The 7,438-nt window shown below is 39.0% G+C and overlaps 1 pseudogene; it reads left to right on the top strand.

Annotated features, from left to right (window-relative positions):
• Positions 1–1,467: 1,467 nt before the first annotated feature.
• Positions 1,468–7,438, top strand: part of LOC116101232 — a 22,985-nt pseudogene continuing 17,014 nt past the window's right edge.

Genomic DNA, 7,438 nt, shown 5'->3' with positions numbered 1-7,438 from the left:
AAAGAAACCTTTTTATAACCAAATGAGAATGAAAATATAACATGTCCAAACCTATAGGACATAATGTAGGCAGTTCTAAAAAACAAGTTCATACCACTAACTGCCTATATTTAAGAAACTGGAGCAATCTCATATTTAAGTACAAACATGAAGTTTAAAAAGTAAGAATGAGTAATACACCTAAAATGTAGATGTCAAATAATTATCAAATTCTTGGCTGAAATCAATATAATGGAGACCAACAAACAACAAGAAAAGAAAAAACAAATGCTGATAATTACTGAAAAAGAGTTGTTCCTAGGAGAAAATCTACATGATTAACAAACACTGCCAAATTAAACAAAAGACTGAGAAAGAATTTCCAAATTAATAAAACTAGAGATGTAAAGAGAGACATTGTAACAGACACCAAGGAAATCCAGAGGACAATAGCAACATACTTTAAACTCTGTATTCTGCTGAGCTTGTTGGCACACACCTTTAATTCTACAACTCAGTAGACAGAGTCATGCATATCTCTATGAGTTCAAGGCCTGTTATCTTGTTGTTAATTTTTTTTTAGAAATGTTTTTCTTTCTACATTTGATATTTGCATCCCAACAATTGGTTTGTTGGTTGATTGTAGTGAGAATTTTGGTTTCTTTTTACAAAGAAGAAATATTATGGAAATGTGTTTTCGTTTTAATCCCAGTGTGGGGTATGGGACTGCTTCAGATTGTCTGCAGCAGCTGCCTATGATTTGCCTTATGCTCTAGCAGGGTGTGATTTTTACTAGAAGCATATAGTTACTACAACTGAAGATGTTTGGAATTCTAGGGACTTTTCCAGACCTATGTAAATGCCAGGGCCAAGGAAGGCATTGTTGTTGTTTTGTTGGGTTATTAGCTGTTGATGGGTTGTTGTTTGCTTGCTGTTGGTTGTAGTTGGTTGTGCTTTGTTAAGTCGTCCTGCATAAAGAAGAAACAAAAAGTAGAAGAAATCAGATAGTCTGAGGGCAAAGATCAAACTTGCCCCAAGGAACTCAACACTTCTAATCAGCAGGAAGTAGTCTAAGAATAATGTCACTCCCTTTCCCCTCTATCCTTTTTTCTCTCAGATCTACTGTTAGAGGGATAAAAGGTTGGAAAAAGTGTGGGAAAGGGTGAAAGAAAAAAGAAACAACAAAGTAGTAAAAGAAAGTTACAGTTGAGTATTAGGTTTTTTTTTTCTCTCTCTCTTTTTCTAGTCAGCCTTCTTTCAAAAGAGATGTATGCAACACTAAGATAGTAGCTAATTCATAGAGTGGTTCAGATGTGGGTGTCCTCTTCTTATTGGTATTTAGAGCTGTATGCCCTATCACAGGTATTCTGTTTGTTGGGTACGATTTGGTGACCATGCTGCCTTGGTCAAGAAGTTGGGAACTAATTTCCCCTGTCCTGGATCTCAAGGCTTGATAGAACAACTAGAAGACCATCTCATAGTATTGGCATGGCTCTCCTGAGTTCCACAAGAAGTGAAGGACCTCCTGCCACTTGTAGTGATTGGACAATCTATGGTGAAGAGCTGGTTAGGATCTCTGGAGTCTCACAGTTAGGAAGAAAAGCAATGAGCAGGTGGTAGTCCCTGTCAAGAAACCACAGAGTTTCACTGGAATATAGTTCAATGGATTTTCACAAAAGCAGAATGGCATTCTGTGTAATCTCATGTCACTGTAATCTCATGTCACTGTAATCTCGTGTCACTGTAATCTCATGCAGAAAAGTGTTAATGCTCTAAAACTATCTTGCATGCTTTCATTTCCTGCCATTGCTCCTGGTAACTACTATTTTCTGTCACTGTAGATTTATGTCTTCCAACACTTTGTTTTATTGCTCTGATAAACCATGTGAGTCTATTACACTAACTTTGTTCAGCATTCATTTAGGCTTCTTCCCTGCCTTCTCATATTGGGACCATTTATTATTAATGATGATTCACTGTATATGGATGTTCCACTCTTTCCTCATTCACTTAACTATACAGAACATTGTGTACACTTCTAGATGTGGCAACAAGAGTCAACATTGCAGACTTTCATTTATAATGCTTCTGAGGTGCTAATAATTGATCCCAGGGCCTTACACATGCTAGGAAATTGCTCTGCAAATGAGCTTCAGCTATGATGCTTTGGAAAAGTTACATAAGGAGAAATTTTTTTAATTAATTTTATGAAGTTCTTTTTTAGAGTTTAATTTTATCTTTGTTATTTATTTAACTTTATGAATTCTAAAAACCTTAGCTACTGTGTTTGATGATAAGCCTCCATCTTGTACTTTTAGAGACTTTTATTTGACCCTTTAAGTACCTGAGTATAGTTTTTATCCCACTCACAGAATCTAAGAATCCCTGCTGATCCTTCTCAGCAGAAATTGGTATCATCAGTGTTTTTATATTTCAGAGGACATATTCTGGTATCTTATTGTGGTCCTTTTTAATTTTCATTTTGATGGATATCATGAATAATTTTCTATGCATGTTTTACATAGGTGTATTTTCCTTTTTAAAAAACTCAATTAAAATTTGTGTGTGTGTGTGTGTGTGTGCAATTGAGTGTAGGTGCCTAAGGAGGATTGAAGAGGACATTAGATTCCCTGAAGCTAGAGTTTTTTCAAGTTTGTTGTGAATTGCTTTCTACATTTGGAAATGAACCAAGGTCCTTTACAAGAGCATTACACACTTTAAACACTGAACCACCTCTCCAAACTGAAGCCATAGCTCCAATATGCTGAGCTATATCCCCTAAACCTTTCCTGTTAAAACTAACATAAAATACTCTAAAGTCATCATTCTGAGAAGCAAGTGCCATACACATGAATTCAGTGGGGAGGAGACCCTTTCTTTAACTGCTTTCAAGTCATGGAATTCTACTTACAAATCTAAAATTTGATGCCCTCATTAGAATCTAACATCTTATTTTTAAAATGATAAAGAACATAAAGTGATCATCCAGGTTTTAAGATCTTCCAGGAGCCATTTGTCACTTCTTTGAAGCAGAGGGGCAAGAAAGAAAGTCTGCCTGCCAGGTAGAGTCAGGGCAGGGCAGAACCTGTTGGCAGATTTCCCAGCATGCTGAGGCATGGAATGATAAGAGAAGGTACACTTGAGGCATAAGGCTAGGGGCCAAAGGTTCTATTGACCTTAGTGGAAGTAACATGGAATTTTTCAGGTGAGAACAAATGTCTTGTGTATATTTTAGCAAATTGTTTCTGTTAGCTTGTGGCTTTGCTTCCTATGGTACTGTAGTACAAGAACATTATAAGAAATAAAGTTGCTGCTGATGGGCTATTGACCTACAGCCCTCCCATGTCTATCTCTTGCATCTTTTTTGTATCTTTCATGTAATCATACCAACTCCCCTCTTCAGAGGACTGTTTGACTTCATACCAGCAAGACTGGTACAAAGATCAAAGAGGGAAATCATAGAAAATTATACTAAATATGTGATGTGAACATTTATATTATAAGAGCATAAATAAAGAACATATTTCATAAGAGAGAGGAACACCTAACCCTATCCCTATCCCTATGTCTTCCCATATCCATACCCCCTAACCCTACCCTATCCATAACCCTCTCTAACTTTTTTTTTATTTTTTGAGACAGGGTTTCTCTGTGTAGCTCTGGCTGTCTGGAACTCACTCTGTAGACCAGGCTGGCTTCAAACTCAGAAATCCGCCTGCCTCTGCCCCCCAAGTGCTAGGATTAAAGCCCAGGCCACCACTGCCCGGCAACCCTCTCTACCTTTAATTCTATTTCCACCCCTCCTCCAACCTTATTCTTAACCCTAACCTTACACTTATTCCTACCCTTACCTCAACTCCAACCCCAACCCCAACCCATACCCTTACCCATACCCCTACTCTAACCCTAAACCTAACCATTTCCATTACCATTACCCTAACCCTAACCCATACCCTTATATTTACCCTTACCCATAACCTTACCTATGCCCTTACACTCACACTTACCCCTACCCCATGTGTTCCATGTGTGGAATTTTTCCTCTTCTCAGGAAAGTCTGAAGATACATTTTATGTAGACATATTAACAACAAAAATATGTTTGTATTTAGAGATACTAATGATAAAAATAATTAGAGAGTGAGATTAGGATGTGGTGACATCAACAGAATGGAATTCAGGGAGTTTTTTTTTTAATGCTTAAATGAAAAGTATTTATTGTAGTTACTACTTCACTCTCATCAGAATAACAAAAAATTGAATGGAAAATATTTTTTAACACATATGTAAGAAAATAACCCAATCTCAAAATCTTTATGTGGTACTAGACATAGCTACTGTGATAGTTGTAGTCATTTTGTTTCTAGCTATTTGTTTTGGTGATACTTAGGAGAATTGAAAATATTTATATCTAGCTTCATAAACTATCAGATATACACAAAAAAGTTAAAGTCTGACTCTGTTCTTCCCCATTCCAGAGATAGCTGCATCTCCCCCTACAGGGCCAGCCTTGTCCCCGAGACACGATATTAAAGGTTGGAGTGAATAGATTTGACCATGTTGGGTACCTAGTTACCAGAGCTTCCTTCATATCTAGCAAAGTAGATATTACTGCCATCAATGACTCGTACATGCCTGCAACTACATAGTCTACATATTCCAATACGACTCTACCTATAGTAAGTTCAATGGTACAGTCAATACTGAGAAAGGGAAGCTTGTCATCAATGGAAGGCCATTACTGTCTCCAGGAGCAAGATCATACCAACATCAAATAGGGTGATGCTGGAGCCAAGTATGCTGTGAAGTCCAGTATCTTCACTACCATGGAGAAGGCCAGGGCCTACTTGAAAGATAAAGACAAAAAGGTCATCATCTCTGCCCTTTCTGCTAATGCCTGGATGTTTGTGATGGGTGTGAACTAGGAAAAGTATAATAATTCAATCAAGATTGTCAGCAATGCCTTCTGCACCACCAGCTGCTTAGTTCTCCCTGGCCACTTTAACACTGTAGAAAGACTCATGACTATAGTCCATGCCATAACTGTCACCAGTTTTATAACTGGATGATCCCTCTAGGAAGAGGAACACTCCTCCATTGCTGATGGGATTGCAAGATAGTACAACCCCCCTGGAAATGAGTCTGGCAGTTTCTCAGAAAATTGGACATAGTACCACCTGAAGACCCAGTTATACCACTCCTGGGCATATACCCAAAAGATGGTCCAGTGTATAACAATGACATATACTGCACTATGTTCATAGCAGCCTTATTTATAGCTGGAAATAACCCAGATATCCTTCAAGAGAGGAATGGATACAGAAAATGTGGTATATATAAACAACGGAGCATTACTCAGCTATTAAAAACAATGACTTCATGAAATTCTTAGGCAAATGGGTGGAACTAGAAAATATCATCCTGAGTGATGTAACCCAATCACAAAAGAACACACATGGTATGCACTCACTGCTAAGTGGATATTAGCTCAAAAGCTCAGAATACCCAAGATACAATTCACAGACCACATGAAGTTCAAAAAGAAGGAAGACCAAAGTGTGGATGCTTTGGTCCATCTTAGAAGGGGGAACAAAATTCTCACAGGAGCAATATAAACACAAAGTGTGGAACAGAGACTGAAGGAAAGGCCATTCAGAGACTTTTTCACCTGGGGATCCATCCCATATAGAGTCACCAAACACAGACTCTATTGTGGATGCCAAGAGGTGCATGCTGACAGAAGCCTAATATAGCCATCTCCTGGAGGCTCTGCCAGAGCCTGACAAATACAGAGGCACATGCTTGTAGCCAACCATTGGGCTGAGCATAGGGTCTAAAAGGAAGGAGTTAGAGAAAGGACTGAGTAGCTGAAGGGGTTTGCAACCCTATAGGAAGAACAACAATATGAGTCAACCAGCCCGCACCCTCCAGAGCTCCCAGGAACTTAACCACCAACCAAGGAGTACACATGGAGGGACCCATGGCACTGACTGCATATGTAGCAGAAGATGGCCTTGTTGGGCATCAATGGGAGAAGAGGCCTTTGGTCCTGTGAAGGTTCGATGCCCCAGTATACAGGAATATGAGGGCAGGGAGGGAGGAGTAGGTGATTGGGTGACACCCTCATAGAAGCAGAGGGAGAGCAGATGGGATAGGGGTTTTCCAGGAAGAGGAGGAACCAAGAAAGGAAAGGGATAAAATTTGAAATATAAATAAATAAAATATCCAATAAAAAACAAATTAAATAATAAAAAAGAAGAGAAAAAGAAAACAAAGTCAAACTGGTGTATTTAGCTCACTAAACACAAAGAAGTCACTCACAATGGTGCCTACCTAGATCCTTTATCCATACACACTACTGGTTAGTACAAAAAGGTACTCTGCACACTACCAGAGGAGAAAGGTAAACACAAACCCATTAAAAACATTTCAGTCTACAATGGGGACCTGCCTACAGGATACACTGGTTCAATATTGGCACAAAAGTTGTAGAAACAATAAACCATCACCTCTTTTGATTTAAGGCCTACTCCATGAGAGAGAACCCAGGGCTACCATTTCTCAGGTGGCCAAGACTTTGAGAGTGGATAGGTTATAGACCTAGGAGGAAACTAAAAGAAGGTGGCAATAAAATAACTCCTAATGGTATTCCAATATACTCATAGATCAGTGCATGGCTCAGTGATCACCAGTGAAGCTTGCTCCTGCAGTAGACAGAAACAAATATAGAGATACACGTGGGATAATATGCAGAGAGTGAGGGAACTTGGAACAATCCGTCCTAAACAGGTAGTCTCTTTCAAAACTCTCTCCTCAGGAAGAGATAGAGAAGAAGAGGCAGAAAGATTGTAAGAGCCAGAGGTAATGGAGGGCACACACTTGCCCTTCTAGACATAACAGGATTGATGCACATCTAAACTCACTGAGATGTAGCAGCCTGAACAATGCTTACATAGGTCTGCAATAGATGGGGTCCTAGAGCTGAAAGCAGAAGTAGACAAAAACTACCATCATTAATCCAGAAGTTATTTCTAAATGATAAACACTTGCAAATGAAAATTTAACTTTGATATATTATTTCTAATACAAAGTGACACTTATGACATTTAAATGCAGACCTCACACCCAGCAGTACATGGCTGACAAAAAACGATCTCAATGGCATTTAAAAGTAGTTTTGTCTCATGATGTCATATGCTTTCTCTTGGCTCTTTCTCCTCTTACTCCTCCTCTCTCCATTCTCCTCCATCTCCTCCTCCTTCTTCCTCTTCTTCTTTGTCCTCACCCTCTTACTCCTTCCTCCTCCTCTTCTTTGTCCTCTTCCTCCTTTTCCCTTATTTCCCTTAAAGATCATTTGCTTACATACTATGATGTCCTGCATTGTGTTTAATGGTGTATCTGTGTGTGTGTGTGTGTGTGTGTGTGAGAGAGAGAGAGAGAGAGAGAGAGAGAGAGAGAGA

This window comes from Mastomys coucha, unplaced genomic scaffold, assembly GCF_008632895.1.
Source record: "Mastomys coucha isolate ucsf_1 unplaced genomic scaffold, UCSF_Mcou_1 pScaffold21, whole genome shotgun sequence".
Lineage (NCBI taxonomy): Eukaryota > Metazoa > Chordata > Mammalia > Rodentia > Muridae > Mastomys > Mastomys coucha.
The sequence above is the reverse complement of the archived record's forward strand: the minus strand, read 5'-3'. Positions and strand labels throughout refer to the sequence as shown.